Below are 19,325 nucleotides of genomic sequence, written 5' to 3'. Positions count from 1 at the left end.
TTGTATTCCTGTACAAACCATGGTCATCTCTCTCCATGTTCAGGAGACCCCCTGAGGCAGACAGCACCCATGAAGCCCATGCAGTCTGCTCGTCCAGGCTGCCTTGCAGTGCTGATACAGTAACCCCATGTAATGTGGGCACAGACCTCCCAAGCCTGGATGGGATCAAAATGTCTGGAGAAGACACTTGGAATAGAAGAAGCTGGTGACTTGGAAATACTACTGGGTACAAACGAAAAAGCCCCAACAAAAGCTTGCTCTCTCTAGCCAAATGACCAGGAAAAAAGCAGCTTAGCAAGACAGAAAACCTTTAGACAATAACAGTTCTACACCAGCTAAACATCAGAGAAACTGTACCAGGAAAGGTCTAGTGGAGAGTCAAGACTCTCACCATTTCCCTGCAGTAATGAAGCTGCTTCCATCCATAGAGACCACATGAGGAGCCAGGGCCCTCCCACTGACTCAGCAGCAATGAGGACCCCTCCCAACCTGGGTGTCAATGAAGGCTAAGCAGAAAACCTGGACTTCCATATCTTCCCATCAGGAATGAGGAGCTGCCCCCCGACCTTCCCCTGTGGAAATGGTGTCAAAGAAAGATATACAGAAGGTTTAGATAATACAAAAATGTCCAGGTTTCAATAGAAAACCACTCTTTATATCAAGAATCAGGATGTTTCCAAGTTGAATGAATAAAGGAAAACCAGTAGATGCCAACACCAAGATGGCAGAGATGGTAGAATTATCTGACAAAGATTTTAAGACAGCCATTATTAAAAAATTCTTAATACAAAAATGTCCAGGTTTCAATAGAAAACCACTCTTTATATCAAGAATCAGGATGTTTCCAAGTTGAATGAATAAAGGAAAACCAGTAGATGCCAACACCAAGATGGCAGAATTATCTGACAAAGATTTTAAGACAGCCATTATTAAAAAATTCTTCAAAAAGCAATTACGAGTAAACTTGAAATAAATGAAATAGAAAGCCTCAGCAAAGAAACTGAGGATATAAAGAAGAACCAAATGGAAATTTTAGAACTTTAAGATATAAATTCAAAACAATAACCTAAAAAAGTGCTGAGAAGATGGATGCAACAGCAGAATGGAGAGGACAGAGGAAAGAAAGAGTGAACTGGAAAACAGAACAATAGAAATTACCCAATTTGAACCACAGAGGGAAAATAGACTGGTGGGGGCGGGGAGTGGTAGAACAGAGCCTCAGGGAACTGGGGAACTATAAAAAAAGATCTAACGTTTGTGTTGTCAGAGTCCCAGAGGAGAAGAGAACGAGGATGGGGCTGAAAAAGCACTAGGAGAAATAATGTGGTATTGTGAATTTAAAGATTTAAGAGGGTAGATCTTATGTTGAGTTGCTACCACGAAACAGACAAGTAAAGAAACAAATTGACAAAAAGGGACATGGGAAACTTTTGGAAGTGATAAATATGTTTACTACCTTGATTGTGGTGATAGTAACACGATTGTATACATATATCCAAACTCACCAACTTATACACACTAATTTTTTGAAGGTTTTTGTGTATCAATTATATCTCAATAAAGCATGGAGAGAAAAAAGAATGAATGACTGAAAATTTCCCAAGTTTGGCAAGAGAAATAAACTCATAGATTTAAGAAACTTAATGAATATCAAACAGGATAATTCCAAAGAATCCACAATAAGACACATCAAAATTAAATTTATGAAAACTAAAATCAAAGAAAAATATCTTGAAAGTAGTCAGAGAAAAACTACATTTTACCTATAGAGGAAAAGGAATTTGAATGACAGCAGATTTCTCAACAGAAACCATGGAAGCCAGACAGAAATGACACAGTATTTTTCAAGGGTTGAAAGAAAATAACTTGACAACTCAGAATCCTAAAACAAAATCAAGACATTCTCAGGTGCAGGAAAACTAAGAGAATGTGTCAACAGCATACTTACTCTAAAAGAATAGCTAAAGGAAGTTCTCTAAACAAAAAGGAAATGACAAAAGAAGAAACTTTGGAACGTCAGGGAAAAGACAAAGAACACAGTAAGCAAAAATATGGGTAAGACTTTCCTTCTCCTTGTGAGTTTCCTACATTATATGCTTGATGGTTGAAGCAAATACTAAAACACTGGCTGCCAGGGTTCTACATATATGTAGAAGAAACATTTAAGACAGTTATATTATAAATAGGTGAGGGTAAAGGGTCATAAAGTGTGCTAAGCTTGCTGTACTTCAACTGGTAAAATGATGACTTCAATAGACTGATAAGTTAGGTTTGTACAATTTAATACTTAGAACAACCACTAAAAAAAAAAATCTATATGAAGAGATATACTCAGAAACACTACTGATAAATCAAAATGGAATTCTAAAAAATGCTCAAGTAACCCACAGGCAGTCAGGAAAAAGCAAACCAAAAAATTGAAAACAGAGAGAATAAACAGAAAATTAAAAAATAAAATGGCAGACCTAAGCCCTATAATATCAACATTCACATTAAATTTAATTTTTAAAATATTTATTTATTTATCTGGCTGCGCCAGGTCTTAGTTGTGGCACGTGGGATCTTTGTTGACACATTCTACAGGATCTTTGTTGTGGCATGCAGGATCTTTCTTCTTCTTCTTCTTCTTCTTTTTTTTTTTTTTAATTACAGCATGTGGGCTCTTTAGTTGTGGCATGTAGGATCTTTTAGTTGCGGCATGAGGGCTCCTTTAGTTGACGCATGTGGGATCTGCTTCCCTAACCAGGGATCGAACCCAGGCAGCCTGCATTGGGAGCACGGAGTCTCAATCACTGGACCACCAGGGAAGTTCCTACACTTACATTAAATTTAAATGGCCTTACTATACCAATTAACAAAGATTGGCAGAGTAATTTGAAAAACAGGAACCAACCCTAAGATATCTATAAGAAACTAACTTCAAATATCATGATATAGACAGAGTGAAAGTAAAAGAATGGAAAAAGTTATATCATACAAACATTACTTAAACCAAAGCACGAGTGTCTATATTAATATCCAGTAAAGTAGACCCCAGAGAAAAGGAAATTACCAGAGACAAAGTGGAACATTGTATGAGAAAAGAGTCAATCCACTATGAAGACATAACAATCCTAAATATGTATGCACCAAACAAGAGCTGCAAAATATGTAAAGCAAAAACTGACAGAACTGAAAGGAGAGATAGACAAATCCATAATAATAGTGGGAGGCTTCAACTCTTCTCTGTCAACAATTGCTAGAAGTTAATGGAAAACCAGCAAGGATATAGAAGATAACCCATATCCATGGGTTAAATAGGAAGTCTCAAAGGAAATAAACATACATTGAACTGAATGAAAAAATACAATACATCAAAATTTATGGGAAACAGTTACCAGTGCTGAGAAAGACATTTATAGTATTAAATGCATAGGTTATAAAAGGTTAAAGTTTATTAAATGCATAAGTTATAAAAGTATCAATTATTTAAGCTTTCATATCAAGAACTTAGAAAAAAAAGAGCAAAATAAACCCAAAGAAACAGAAAGAATAAATTAATAAGTAGCAGACAACAATATTAAAAAGAGAAAATCTACATCACACCTCCTGATTTCAAAGTATATTACAAAGCTATAGAAGTGAAAACAGTATGATATTGGCATAAAAACAGACACACAGATCAACAGAACAGAATAGAGAGCCTAGGAATAAACCTATGCATATATGGTCAATTAATTTATGACAAAGGAGCAAAGTATATACAATGGGGAAAGGACAGTCTCTTCAATAAATGGTGTTGAGAAAACTGGACAGCCACATACAAAAGAATGAGCCTGGACCACTATCCTACACCACACACAAAAATCAACACAAAATGGATTAAAAACTTGAACATAAGACCTGAAACTATAAAAATCCTATGAGAAAACACGCGGGTGAACTCCTTGACATCAGTCTTGGAAATGAGTTTTTGAATTTGACACCAAAAGCAAAAATAAACAAGTGGGGCTATATCAAACTAAAAAGCTTCTGCACAGCAAACGAAACCATCAACAAGATGAAAAAGCAACCTACAGAACGGGAGGAAGTATTTGCAAATCATATATCTGATAAAGGGTTAATATGCAAACTATATAAAGAACTCATACAACTCAATAGCAAAATACGGACAATCTGATTAGAAAATGGGCAGAGGAACTGAATAGACATTTTTCCAAAGAAGACATTCAGATGGGCAACAGGTACATGAAAAGATGTTCAACATCACTAATCATCAGGGAAATGCAAATCAAAGCTGCAATGAGATATCCCCTCACACCTGGTACAATGGCTGTCATCAAAAAGAAGAGATAACAAATGTTGGAGAGGATGTGGAGAAAATGGAATACTTGTGCTCTGTTGGTGGGAATGTAAATTGTTGCAGCCACTATGGAAAACAGTATGGAGGTTCCTCAAAAAATGAAAAATAGAGCTACCATATTATCCAGCAATTACATTTCTGAGTACATATCTGAAGGAAAGGAAATCACCTTCAAAGAAACATAGGCACACCTATGTTCTTTGCAGCTTTACAACAGCCAAGACGTGGAAACAACCTAAATGTCCATTGATGGTCTACATGTAAGTGAGATAGTATGGTGTTTGTCTTTCTCTGTCTGGCTTATTTCACTTAACATAATGCCCTCAAGGTCCATCCATGTTGTTGCAAATGGTAAGATTTCATTCTTTTTTATGGCCGAATAGTATTTATACACATACACAATCTCCAAAAAAAGAATAGCTGGATCATCCTTTCACCTAATGTGATATAACTATTCTGCATACAACTGAAAACACACTAACTTTCCCCAGAAGAGGATGCAGAGTCCTCGGGTGACGTCACTCTCACCCTTGATACCCTGTAACTTAAATACTGTGATGTAACATTTATTATTAAGATATCTTATGTTAGATGATAAAGGGATAAGAGGGAAGAAAACAAAGATATCTGCTTCAAAGGTCTACACAAACATTTTCACGACAAAATAAAGAAGAAATATAACTATTACAGTCCTCATTTCTGCAAGTGGTCACGTGGTTGTAGCTGGCATTTATAACTACCTACTTCTACTACCCATTCCATATGCCCTTTGCCCTCAGCTGCTCAGCGTTCTTTATCTTCATTACTGAAAGGTCTGGGCCATTAGTAGTCCTGCCTGAATTGTGTCGTTGTAGTTTTCCATTGACTTTAATCACAGGACATGGTAGTACTAAGAGGCATCCTCATGGATCTCTTGCATTCCAGACATATTTTTCCTCATCTTATCCAATGGCCATATGGTGCATATCTCTTTTACCTCATCATGCCATCATGGACTACCAGTATCCTCTTTACCACTGAAAATAAAGTCGTTAGTGTCTTTAGATCTAATCATATTAGAGAAGAAACTCCAGAAAAACCAGAACCAACTTATAACTCTTCCTTATGATTCTGTCTTCAAGAATCACTTCTGGGATCAAAGTCTGTATCAGTCAGGGTTCAACCAGAGAACCAGAACCAGCATAATACAAATATATGGATTTATGGCAAGGAATTGGCTTCCACGATTGTGGGGGCCATCTAGGCAAGTCTGAATGCCACAGGGCAGGCTAGCAGAACTCTTGGGCATGAACCGAAGCTGCTGCCCACAGGCAGAATTTCTTCTCTTTCAAGTAAACCTCAGTTCTGCTCTTAAGGCCTTTGAACTGATTGAAGCAGGCTGTCGTAGATGATCTAAATGACTTACTTAAAGTCATCTGGTTATGAATGTTAACCACATCTAAACAATACCTCCACAGCAACACCTCGTGTTTGATTGAATAACGGGGGACTGCAGTCCGGCCCATGTTGACACATAAAGCTGATCACCACAAGGAGGGAAGACTCGCCAATTCATTCTTTAAAGCTAGCATTACCCTGACACCAAACCAGGCAAAGACAGCAGAAACATGTCCTGGGACGAGAGAGGGTCCATGGGGCTGGATTCCACCCACCCACCAGACTCAAGAGCAGGATCGTATTTTTCACCTCAACAAGCGGCTGCCCGGTTTCCACTTCATGGGGAAAATTCAGCACTTACGTCGGTTTCAAATTCCTTGTGCCTAGTGTGGGAACTCCACGCTATGAAGAAGAGGGCTCCTGTGTGTGTGTGTTTATTCATTTATCACTCACTCATTCATTTTAGTTAACATTTATCATATCAAGCTTGTCATGCACTGGACGAAGGAATTTAGTGTCATAGACGGTTTTATCTTTCCAATAATTTGACTCAGTGGATACACTTGACCCCATTTACGGGTGAGGAAACCGAGGCTCAGTGAGGTTATATCGACAGGCTTGAGGATGTGCAGCAGTGGGTTTTGATTTGACGCCAAAGCCTCCTCCCCTTTACACTGGGGTTTGGTTCTGGTGCTGCCGGCTGTTACCTGAATGTGAGCACCTAAGGAGTTCTGCCAGATCTAAGTTCCTTGAATCTCTGGGAAAGGTGCCCAGAGCTTTAACTGGGCCAAGAGACACGGTCAACAACCTGGCTGTTCCAAGGTTCTCAGCCTTACCCACCTCTAGGGCTTTGCTAGATGTTTCCTCCTACTTTTCAAGGGCTGGGCAGCACAGTGGCAAGAATGCAGACTCTGGAATCAGTCAGAACCCCCCGACTACTTATCTGTAAAACAGGGGTAAAACAGTCTGTACTTCCTGAATGGGGTGGGGATTAAATGCCACTAGGCAGGACGCCTCAACCATTAAATGTACCTATGAGTCACCTGGCCATCTTGTTAAAATACAGATTTGGATTTAGCAGTTCTCCGGAGGAGCCAGAGATTCTGTATTTCTGGCAAGCTCCCAGGTGATGCCGTTGCTGCCGGTCCAAGGACCACACTTTGAGCAGCAAAGAGAATGTTCATGTGGTGCACTGAGTGCGATGTCTTGGTACATAATTAATGCTCCTCCGTGGTAGTTACAATAAAGAGAATAATAAAAATTCACCATCTCTGGAAACCCAGCCCAGGTGTTCACTCTGCCCTCCTAGGGTTCTCTGATAAAAGGAAATGTACCAGTTTAGTAGGAGAGACAGATTTTTTTTTTTTCCTGGCACTGACTTCTAAGAGAAATTGATCACCTGGATCCTCAGATAAGGGACTCCGATTAGAACAAAGGAGCGTGTCTTCAGTGCTGCTGCAGGAGCCTGCAACCTGTAAGCCAAGAACAGTCATCAGCCAGGGACTCAGGCCCAGGTCACCTCTGCAGGACCCAGGAGGGAATGTCTCTCGCAGATGCTCAGTTTCCTGCTGGCTGCACGGGACACAGGCTCCGCGACGCTGGCCGCGCTGCTTGGCTACCCCCTTGCCCATAGCACAGGTGCAACAGCGCCCTCCTGGTAAGACTGTCGTGAGGGCCACAGGTAGCATGCGCCCATAGTTAACACCTACTCTGCGTCAAGAACTTTAGCTTGAACCATATGAAATTGCTGACAGAGACCAATTTTTGACCTATAATGGCTGGAGCTAACATATGACCTGTGTAATCCTTACAACAAACCTTTGAGGCAGATGCCATTTTTACCACCATTGCCCCGTTCTAAAGTGAGATCCTGCCCGTGGTCACGCGGCTGGTGGTGGGCAGAGCCAGGTTCACACGCAGGCGGCCTCGGGCTTGCGGCCGCACTGACCCGCCTTTCTCCTGACGGTGCCAGGAGGAAGACCATGAACGTGTGTTTCCTCCCCCTCAGTTGGGTCTAATGCAGACCCCTACAAAAGCCAAGGGCCCAGAGCTAATTGTCCTCTTCTAGCAGCATTTCTGCAAGGAGCTGAGCCAGTTCATTCTGGGAACATTGTTTTCTGGTGATTTGGCTGGAGCTTGAGAAGCTGGAGAGGGAAACGGGCTTGGCTGGGTCTTTAGAAACAGCCTCGCTCGAGCGGCTCCTCTCCTGGGAGCTCAGTGTGGAGACCTAGCACCCATTATGCAGCCAGACCTGGCCTCATGGCTGTCAACCTGGCCGAATCGCTGGTCACCCACCGACACTTTACTCACGCTGCATCCTCGTCCTGAGAATAGCCCAGGCTCTTCCACATCCCCTCTCGCGTAAATCCCTCCCTGGGGACGTTGGGCGTCGTTTCCTGGGCCAGGCACTATATAAGCACCAGTTTAATGTTGCCTGTGGCCAGGAAGGAAGGGGCTATGAACACCCAGTTTACAGATGAGGCCCAGAGAGAGGAGCGTGTTTACTCAAGGTCACACTGTAAGTGAGCAGCCAAGCCTGTTGAACTCCAATTCCACCCTCCTTCCACTATGCTAGATACCATGACCTCCCATCCAAAGACCCCAAAGAGCCCGTGCTTTTGTATCACTGGGAGGACTGGTACTGGGGCAGCTCAGGAGATGGGGGCGAGGGCTGCCCTCAGTCCATGTGGTCGGGAGAGTTGACTCAATGAGTCCCACATTCACAGCCACAGGGATTGGTTCAGAGGTGCCAGTGAGGTCAGAGTTAATCCTGGGGCTTTTGCTGGAACTACTGAGAACAGGTGTCCTCTTTGTGTCGAGGCTACCAAGCAGACAGAACGTTAGCCTGAAGCTGAAGGACCTACCTGTTTTGGAAGCCAAACCAGAGGAAAGCGGAGCCAAGGCATAGAGAGAGACTAATTTCTTTTTTAATACATTTATTTATTGTATTTATTTTTGGCTGCGTTGGGCCTTCGTTGCTGCGCGCGGGCTTTCTCTAGTTGCGGCGAGCGGGGGCTGCTCTTCGTTGCCGTGTGTGGGCCTCTCACTGCGGTGGCCTCTCTTCTTGCGGAGCACGGGCTCTAGGCGCGCGGACTTCATTAGTTGCGGCACATGGGCTTCAGTAGCTGTGGCTCGCGGGCGCTAGAGCACAGGCTCAGTAGTTGTGGCGCACGGGCCTGATTGCTCCGCAGCACGTGGGATCCTCCCAGACCAGGGCTCGAACCCGTGTCCCCTGCATTGGCGGGTGGATTCTTAACCACTGCGCCACCAGGGAAGCCCTAGAGAGACTAATTTCTGACAATATTCTTTGAGGCTCTTGACCCAGCCAGGCCTCCGTAAGCTCCTACTTACACACTGCCCTTGACACACAGCTCATCACCTTCCAAAGTAGCCCCTTTTGTTCCTGAGCTGAAACTTACCTTGCTGGAACTTACACTGATTGGTTTAGTTCTTCCAGTCGGAAGGGCAGCAAAAAGCTCTAATGACAAAAGGATATGGTTTCATATCCCAACTCTGACATTTACTCTTCGAGTCTCAATTAAAATTGGAATGATAATACCTATGTTAGAGGCATGTTGTGGGAATGTAAGAACCATTATTAAGTGCTTTACTTTTGTTATCTTGTCATATTGTCACTGTTATATTTGTTACCAGACTGTGAGGCTCTAGACATCAGGGACCTCAGATTCTCCAGCACCCAGCAGAGGTTGGCACAGAGTAGAAGCTCAATAAATGCTTGTTCAAATAAATTTGACCTCCCACCTATAGACAGCTATTTGGGGACAGCTGATCTGTCACCCCGAATCTCCTCTTCTTGTCCCTGCCCTCATCTTCACCATTTCTTTACGTAACACAAATGGCTTTTCTTCTTAACAAGTGAACTAACTCAATTATTCTGTGAGTGTTTATCAGTTACAACCAAAGGAATGAAAATAAGATCCCATGGTACAAAAACCCCAGATGTTTAGGTTTCTAACGCAATATTCAACTATTTTACTTATTTAATGTTTTTCTCAAGAAACACAACAAAAGCCATCTGCCCTAAAATTTGGAAACGAGATCCCCTTCTCACAGTATGTCTTGCTGTCTGTTGGGCGTGGTGTGGGCGCGCTTGGCAGTCACAACAGGCTGCTGACATGGGACGAGCAGGTAAGAGGAAACAGCTGCTCGGCCTGCACTGTCTCTAAGCCCCAAACTGGTGACAAGGTGCCGCAGACAAAAGACAGGCAGTTATGGTTTGGGTGGAGGGCCCACAAGCAGCGACGAACTCCTTGCCAAGTTCACCAGGCGAAGCAGCATCAGCTCGGCTGGCCACTGTGCGCCAGGCAGCACGCCCCGCACACGCTCTCTGTCTTCAGAGCTGTGTGCACCCAGAGATGCTAAGGGAAAGCCTCACTGTCCTCTGTGTCCTGCAGTAGCTTCATAGCTCTAGTCCAGGATGCTACCCACACAGTAGCCAGAATAACCTCTGACAGCAGCAACTAAACCAGCAGTCAGCAAACTACCCTGTAAAGGGCCAGAGAGTAAGTATCAAAATACCTAAAGGCTTTGTGGGCCGGGTGGCCTCTGCCACAACTATGCTGCCCTGCCACTGCAGCCTGCAAGCAGCCACAGATACTGCGTAGACGAACTAACAGGCAAGACTGGGTTCCAATAACACTTTATTTATAAACAACAGGCATTGTTCTGGATTTGGCCCTCAGGCTACAGTCTGTGGCTCACTGGTGCCTCTGTGCAAAACCCTGTAGTGGCTCTCACCCCGGCAGAGGCAAACCCAACTCCTCACCTGGGTAGCAAGGAGTGGCCTGGGCAGGTCTCCCAGCACCACGTGAGCTCATTCCTGCCTCAAGGCCTTTGCACTTGCTGTCTCCTCTGCTTAGAACACCCCCGTGCCCATGTCTCATCGTCACGTGACTCATCATTCCCGTTATTTAGGTCTCAGAAAGGCCATCCCTTCAACCCTGCGAAGTGACCCTCGCCTCCCACCCTAGTAGCTCTTTATCAGAGCACCCCGTTTTATCTTCTGCATGGCACGCATCACAGTCTGAATGGATCGCTTCTCTTTTTAAAAATTTTTAACATTTATTTATTTTTTTTAATTTTTTTGGCTGCACCACATGGCTTGCGAGATGTTCCCCAACCAGGGATTGAACATGGGCCGAGGCAGTGAAAGGCTGGAATCCGAACCCCTAGGTCGTCAAGAACTCTGCAATGGATCTCTTCCCTTGGTCTGTTTACTTTTTCATAGTCCTTCTGCCATAAGCTCAAGAAGGGTAGGGAACCTGACGTCCAGTGCCTCTGTCCACAGGGTTGGATGGCAGCACATGCGTGGAGAGCGACGGAATAAATGAGCGGACGGGCAATCCAGTGGCCTCCTACGCGGTTCCCCTCATCCTCCCACTCCTTCGATTCCATAGCCCTCTGATGACAGAGGTACCTTTTAAGATGAATATCAGATCGCGCCCTGCCACGGCTTTCAACACTCCAGTAACTTCCCACTGCTCAAAATCCAAACTCCTCACCGCCGCCCCAGAGGCCCTGCACGAGCGACTGCTGCCTGTCTCTCCCAGCCCGACTCTCTGCTCTGAAGACAGGCTGCCCACAGGGTCCACGGATGAGACCCCAAAGGATACCACTTGGCGGGAGAGGTGTTTTTGCATGATCAGAAAACAGGTTACGTTCTAGGAATTCACTTCGAATCAAAGGATGAGGCTATGAACACCTGACTCATGAGAGGCCGGGAAGTCATCCAGTTTCCTCAGATCACCCCGCCCAGGTCAGGCTCTCGCTGGGACGTGCTCTGGACAGAAATAAAGAACGTGATCTCTTCAGATTGCTGCCAAAGCCCGGAGGGGTTCAGATCGGGGTGTGTGGGGATGTGGAACATAGAGCTTTTAGTGCTCTTCTGGCCTGACTGGAAAGATGAGTGTGGAGCTGTCAGGGCAATGAGGACGCAGAGCGGGCAGCCTGGTGCCGTGGGCTCCCGGGCACCACGCAGATCACACTGCATCCTCTGCTGCTGCACTCAACTCCGTGAAATTGGATAGCAGAGACGAGACCATGTGGGCAGCCCACATGGGTCTGATATAGCCTAGTGCTTGGCTGTATTGAGATGAGAGATTAGAAAGCCACTTTATGGCTTCTTCTCAAATCAGTCTAGACAGTAACATCTAAGTGGCTAAAAGTAGTACAGATTCTCTCATGGATGCTGCATAAAGTAGGTCCTCGACATTAGAAGAAGATAACAAAGGTATTTTCATTTCAGGTGTGTGTCGGGGAATGAAGCATCTGTTTTTCTGAACTGACGCTCAACATGCAGTGTTAGCAGGACACAAAGAGCACCCACTCTGGGGCATTTTTAAAAGCCGGGTCAGTGTACCAGGCATCACAACCTAACAGGCTTATAAAAGTGACTACTTCCTGTTTCTGACCTCCCATCCTATTTGACGTCTGCTTGTTTTCACTTTATCTCACTGCTCTACTGTGAATTCTTATCGCCTTGCCCTGAATTCCTCCCCTTTTCTCATGATCTCTAGCTTTGGCCCCGCCCTGACTCCCGGGTGCTGGCTCTGCTTCTAAGGGTTAGCCTAGCTTGCTCACCGTAACTGGTGCCTGGTAGATAAGCCCTGGGCTTGAGCCCCTGAGCAGGGAGGAGAGGGACGGTGCTAACAGAATAGACATGGTCTCCCCACCCTGGGCATCTGCACCTCTTCTACAACATCCCATCTGTCGGTTACCCTGCTCCACCAGGACACCTCCAGGGCCAGGAAACTGACTTCCTGGGACTGTCCTTGTTGTTTTCTGACACCTCTATCAGAAAGCACGAGCTGTTGAGCTGTCGACAGGCTTGAGAGCGGCCCTGAAGCCATCTGTTTCCTGCAGAGTGCTGACACAGGGGTGTGAGCTCCGAGGCGGCTGTCAACATCCATTTTGCCTCTCACTTGCTGAGACCAACGCTGGAGCCCGCGACATAAGTTAATCACTTCCACTTCTCTACGGCACAGGCTGCTGTGCTTTTTCTGCCTCTGGCCATTCATGCGCAGCAGATAACCACAGCCACAGCACCGTGTGGAACACGGTCAGCATTCTGAGCGAGCCAGATATAGCCCGTTATCACTGCGGTTACAGTGTGTGGGCTCATTGAGAAGTTATGGGACATTTTATCAATGACGGACGCTGTCCCAGAAACTCTGGTGTTGTTCATGTGAAGGATCGGAGGTGAAGATGAAGGCCGTGGAGATAGGGGGGCCGGCTTATCTGGCATGTTTTCCCAGTGAGGTCAGACACCAGTGCCACGCCAGCTCCGCGGGTGGAAACAAACCATAGGATGCCAGAGCTGGACGCCCTGGGAAGCTTTACAGAGGGAGAAATGAGACCCAGCAAGAGGACAGGACTTGCCCAAGGTCCCTCAGGGAGACAGTGTCAGAGACTCAGGTCTATAAGCAGAAGAGCCCTGCTGCCCTCTGCAAGCAGCGTCAGGCTTTCCAAGGAGGAACAGGATCTTTGAGGGTGTGAATGTTTTGCTCTCTGCCTTTAAAACATAAAGAGGTCGGTAGGGAGTCAGGAATGAGGTGTTTCTTTAGACTCCCAGTTGGAAGCATGACTTTTCATTTACATCAAATGTCTGTATTTTTAAAAATAATTTCACTCATTTTCAGTTTCAGGTTTTCTTGTGTACATGTGAAAATAAAATGACAGTGATAAGTATTGGTTCCATTAGAAGAAGCACGCTGAGAACTATTAAATGAAGATAGTTTTATATCAATGGCATTACATGATTCAAATAGAAAATTTGTTAATTCCAGTGATGTTGGTTTTTTCAAATCCAATTCATTGAAGTTCATTCAGCCAAAGGTGATATGACATTATTGTGAAGACTACTGTAAATTTAGTTTAAAGTGCAACTCTAGAGAAAAAAATCATCTGTTTTTGAGGTGATAACATAAAAATTTTATTGGCGTACAGCATCATGATAAAACAATATTCTACTTAAATAGAAATAAATAAGATAAAAAGCCTAAGGAAAAGAAGTATACTTAGAGTTAATTGTGGTACACACATACTTCATAGTTTTCTCCAAAATAAGCTGCAATAGTAAATATATGAATATTTGTATATCCCCATAATTAGAGTAACAAAAGAACAAATATTTTCATGATAAATGATAAAAACAAAACAAAAAAATTCCCAGTTCACAACTCTAATTACTAGAGAGTTCAACATATCCGTGAGATCCACAGGGAAGGAAGATAACATTCCCGTACTCACTGATGTGTCTATAACTATGTACTGAGCACAGCCCCATCCATTCCTTCAGCAGTCCTGTTCCAGGCACAGGGGCTGCGGAGGTGAACCAGACATGCAGCTCCCACTTCTACAGAACTCACGTTCTAGTCAGGGGAGGTGGATAATAAACAAATAAGAACATAGAATATAGAGAATGGAGAGAAAACAGAATATTGAATAGAGAGAATTTTGGATGGTGGAGGTGCTTTGAAAAAAAATAAAGCAGATTAAGGGCACAGGAAGTTCTGAGGACATGGGCTGTTGTTGATACAGGGTGGCCAAGGGAGATATTGCAGAGAAGCTAACGTTTGAGCAGAAATCTGAAGAAATAAAGGAGCAAGCTTCAGGAGCAGTTGTGGGGAGTCCTGCAGGCCGGAAAGAAACAGTGCAAAGGGCCTGAGGCAGGAGTGAGCTTGCAAGCAGGCAGCTGAATACAGAGTGTGGAGTCAGGGAGGAGACCCAAGCTGGTGATGCTGATTTGGGAGCTGTCAACCTATAGGAGGCATTTAAAACCTTCTACATGAGATAGGATGAAATCACCAAGGGAGTGAGTGTGGTCGGAGCAGAGGAGTCGGGGGAGAGACAGCTTCAAGGAGGGAGTCAAAGCAGTGTCCACTGCTGCTGAGTGGTCAAAAAAGAATGACGAGTGACCATCAACCATGGGAGTTAGCAACTTGGAAGTCACTGCTGGCCTTGATAGACCATCTCAGTGAAGTAACAGGTACACAAGCCTAATTTTGAGAATAGGAGGAGAGTAACTGGAGAGAGGAGGTGAGGACAATTCTTTTGAAGACTTTTGCTATCAAGAGGAACAGAGAAACTAAGCACTAGGGGTTATAGGGTCAAGACGGAAGACAGCTGTCAAAGTTCCTGGAAATGCAGCCCCTCCCCAACCCCACATCCCCATCACCAGGAGAAAGGCCACACCCCAGAGCTCTGAGTGCTCCTGCAAGGCCCCCTCCCTACCTCTGAACACTCAGAGCCTTGCCACTGCCATCCATCTGCTTGCAGACCTTCAAGGCCCATCTCAACATTTCTATGTGGTTGTTGCAGAAAGATATTAATCCTATATATAATATACAATAAATGTACCAAGACAACTTACTGTAAGCAGAAAATGGACAAGCAGAGTGCCCTCTGAAAGAGAACAATGGAGGAAAATGATTTATATTAGAGGGCATGGAGAAGGCCTTTCTGAGGAAGTGGCTTTAAAGCTAAAATCTGAAGGATAAGTAATAATTCATCAGGCAACAAATGATGGGAAGAGCACTGTGAGTGGAAGAGCGTCTGCAAAGGCTCTGAGGTGGGACATGGCATCGCATGCTACAAAACTGGAAGAAGAATGGGTCCAGTGAGAGGGGGTATGGGGCCTGAGGGGAGGCTGGAGTCAGATTTTGCAGGGTCCTACAGAGGACCCCTGTGTTAAAGAGGCTTTTGGTTTTTATTTTTCTTTCCAAGTACAACGGGCGGCCACTAAATGAGCAAACCATTATGTCCATCTAAGTGCCCACTATTTTACGCTTGAGAAGAAAGGAAAACAGTCAGAAGAAGACATGAAGCTTCCTTGAGGAAATGAGGACAGACAGGGCCTCTTCTACTTCCACTCCTTGGTTCCCACGTAGTCTACCTGGTGGGGTAGACCCATCACCATATAATGGCTGCTATTTCAAAGTGCACATTGAATCTTAAAAGACAGTGCCCCAGAGTGAAAATGGCTCATACATAGGAAAAAAAGAAATGAATAGAAGTGTTCCCTAAGGAAGCCAAGACACTGAGCTCACTTTAAAATAAGACTATAAGTCAACTATTTAATGTGGACCATTTTTTTTTTTTTTTTTTTGGTATGCGGGCCTCCCTCTGCTGTGGCCTCTCCCGTTGCGGGGCACAGGCTCCGGACGCGCAGGCTCAGCGGCCATGGCTCACGGGCCCAGCCGCTCCGCGGCATGTGGGATCCTCCCAGACCAGGGCGCGAACCCGTGTCCCCTGCATCGGCAGGCGGACGCGCAACCACTGCGCCACCAGGGAAGCCTAAGTCAACTATTTAAAATGTGCTCGGGACATCCCTGGTGGTCCAGTGGCTAAGACTCTGCATTCCCAATGAAGGGAGCCCGGGTTCAATCCCTGGTCAGGAAACTAGATCCCACATGCCTCAACTAAGTGTTCGCATGCCACAACTAAAGATCCCACATGTCACAACAAAGATCCTGAATGCGGCAACAAAAATCCTGTGTGCCGCAACTAAGACCTGACATAACAACAACAACAACAACAACAAATATATATATATATATATATATATATATATATATACTCAAAGAACTAAAGGAAACAATGAGAATGATGTGTTGGCAAATAGAGGCTATCAATACAGAGATAGAGATAGAAATTAAAAGAGGAACTAGAGAGAAATTCTGAAGTTGAAAAGTACAATAATTAAAATGAAAATTTTATTAGAGAAGTAAACAGCACATTGGAGCTGGCAGAAGAAAGATTCAGGAAACTTAAAGACAGGCCAATTGAGATTACCCAGTCTGAGGAGCAGAAAGAAAAAACAGTAAAGAAAAATGAACAGAGCCTAAGAGACCTGTGGAACAGCATTAAGCATACCAACAGAAGTGTAATGTAAATTCCAGAAGGAGAGCAGAGAGAGAAAGGAGCAGAAAGAATATCAGAAGTAATAATGGCCAAAACTTTTGCAAACTTGATAAAGATATAAATATATACATCTAAGAATCTGAGCGAACTTCAAGATCCTCACTGAGACACGTTGTAATCAAACGGTTGAAAGCCAAAGGCAGAGTCCTAAAAGCAGCAAGCAAGAGATGACTCATCACGTACAACATTTGCAATAAGATTAACAGCTAATTTCTCTTCAGGAATCATGAAGGCCAGAAGGCAGTGGGAAGATATATTCAAAGTGCTGAAAGAATAAAATTGTCAACCAAGAATTCTATACCCAGGAAAACTATCCTTCAAAAATGAAAGAAAAATTAAGACTTTCTAGATAAACAAAAAGAGAGAGTTTATTGCTTGTAGACCTACCCTACAAGAAATGCTAAAGGAGATCCTTCAGGCTCACTGAAAGAATACTAAATTGTAACTTGAGTCTGCAGAAGAAATAAAAAACACCAGGAAAGGTAATTTCATAAGTAAATATAAAAGTCAGTATTAAGGCATTTGTGGTTTGTAACTCCTCTTTTTTTCCGGTATAATTTAAAGGACAACTACATAAAAAAATTTCTTAAAATATATTAATGGGCACACAATGTATAAAGATGTAATTTGTGACAATAAAAATGTCTATATGCTTTCTACAAGAGACCCACTTTGGATCCAAATACACAAAATAGGCTGAAAGTGAAAGGATGGAAAAAGATACTTCATGTAAATGGTAACTTAAAGAGTTGGAGTAGCTATACTGTTATCAGACAAAACAGACTTTAAGACATAAATTGTAACAAGAAAGAAAGAAAGACATTAAATAAAGATAAAAGAGTCAATCTACCAAGAAGTATAATAATTATAAATATAAAGCACCTAATAACAAAACCCCAAATTTACAAAGCAAAAACTGACAGAATTAAAGGGAGAAAAGACTGTTCTACAATAATTGTTGGCGATTTCAACACCTCACTTTCAATAAAGGATAGAACTACTAGGGAAAAGATAAACATAGAAATAGAAGACTTGAACAACACTATATATCTATGAGACCTAACACAAACAAAGCACTCCACCAAACAGCAGAAAAATACACATCCTTCTCAAGTGCACATAGCACATCCTCCAGGAGAGAACATAGCTTAGGCCATAAAACAAGTCTCAATACATTTCAAAAGAACAGAGTCATAAAATGTTTATTCCATGACCACAATGGAATGAAACTTGAAATTAATAACAGAAGGAAAACTGGAAAATTCATGAATACATGGAGGTTAAACAACACGCTCTTAAACAACCAATGGCTCAAAGAAGAACCAAAACCTATCAGATGCAGTGAAAGCAGTGCTCAGAGGGAAATTTATAACTGTAAATCCCTACTTTATTTATTTTTTATATTTTTTTATTTATTTATTTTTTCTTACTGGTCATCCATTTTATACACATCAGTGTATACTTGTCAATCCCAACCTCCCAATTCATCACACCACAAACCCCACCCCCCGCCGCTTTCCCTCCTTGGTGTCCATACATTTTTTCTCTACTTCTGTGTCTCAATTTCTGCTCTGCAAAGTGGTTCATCTGTACTGTTTTCTAGGTTCCACATATATGTTTTAATATACGATATTTGTTTTTCTCTTTCTGACTTACTTCAATCTGTATGACAGTCTCTAGATGCGTCCACATCTCTACAAATGACCCAATTTCTTTCCTTTTTATGGCTGAGTATTATTCCATTGCATATATGTACCACATATTCTTTATCCATTCGTCTGTCGATGGGCATTTAGGTTGCTTCCATGACCTGGCTATTGTAAATAGTGCTGCAATGAACATTGGGGTGCATGTGTCTTTTGTTTTGTTTTTTTTTTTTTTCTGGTATATGCCCAGTAGTGGGATTGCTGGATCATATGGTAATTCTATTTTTAGTTTTTTAAGGAACCTCCATACTGGTGGCTGTATCAATTTACATTCCCACCAACAGTGCAAGAGGGTTCCCTTTTCTCCACACCCTCTCCAGCATTTGTTGTTTGTAGATTTTCTGATGGTGCCCATTCTAACTGGTGTGAGGTGATACCTCATTGTAGTTTTGATTTACATTTCTCTAATAATTAGTGATGTTGAGCAGCTTTTCATGTGCTTCTTGGCCACCTGTGTGTCTTCTCTAGAGAAATGTCTATTTAGGTCTTCTGTTCATTTTTGGACTGGGCTGATTTGTTTTTTTAATATTGAGCTGCATGAGCTGTTTATACATTTTGGAGATTAATCCTTTGTCTGATGATTCATTTGCAAATATCTTCTCCCATTCTGAGGGTTGTCTTTTCGTCTTGTTTATGGTTTCCTTTGCTGTGCAAAAGCTTTCAAGTTTCATTAGGTCCCATTTGTTTATTTTTGTTTTTATCTCCATTACTCTAGGAGGTGGATCAAAAAATATCTTGCTGTGATTTATGTCAAAGAGTGTTCTTCCTATGTTTTCCTCTAAGAGTTTTATAGTGCCCGGTCTTACATTTAGGGCTCTAATCCATTTTGAGTTTATCTTTGTGTATGGTGTTAGGGAGTGTTCTAATTTCATTCTTTTACATGTAGCTGTTCAGTTTTCCCAGCACAACTTATTGAAGAGACTGTCTTTTCTCCATTGTATATCCTTGCCTCCTTTGTC

General features: G+C 43.1%; 1 long non-coding RNA gene across 2 annotated transcripts in view; it reads right to left on the bottom strand.

Moving 5' to 3' along the window:
- The window catches only part of LOC114484264 (uncharacterized), a 95,901-nt gene that overhangs the window by 59,480 nt on the left and 17,096 nt on the right, over nucleotides 1-19,325 (bottom strand). Inside the window, exon 1 of one of the 2 annotated variants that reach the window (XR_003676942.1) lies at nucleotides 6,560-6,598. The exons of the other annotated variant lie outside the window; for it this stretch is intronic. This is a non-coding gene — a long non-coding RNA (uncharacterized lncRNA). Of the gene's footprint in view, nucleotides 1-6,559; nucleotides 6,599-19,325 lie in introns of those variants that run through there. 2 annotated transcript variants of the gene reach the window in all.

Source organism: Physeter macrocephalus, chromosome 18, assembly GCF_002837175.3.
Source record: "Physeter macrocephalus isolate SW-GA chromosome 18, ASM283717v5, whole genome shotgun sequence".
NCBI lineage: Eukaryota > Metazoa > Chordata > Mammalia > Artiodactyla > Physeteridae > Physeter > Physeter macrocephalus.
The sequence above is the reverse complement of the archived record's forward strand: the minus strand, read 5'-3'. Positions and strand labels throughout refer to the sequence as shown.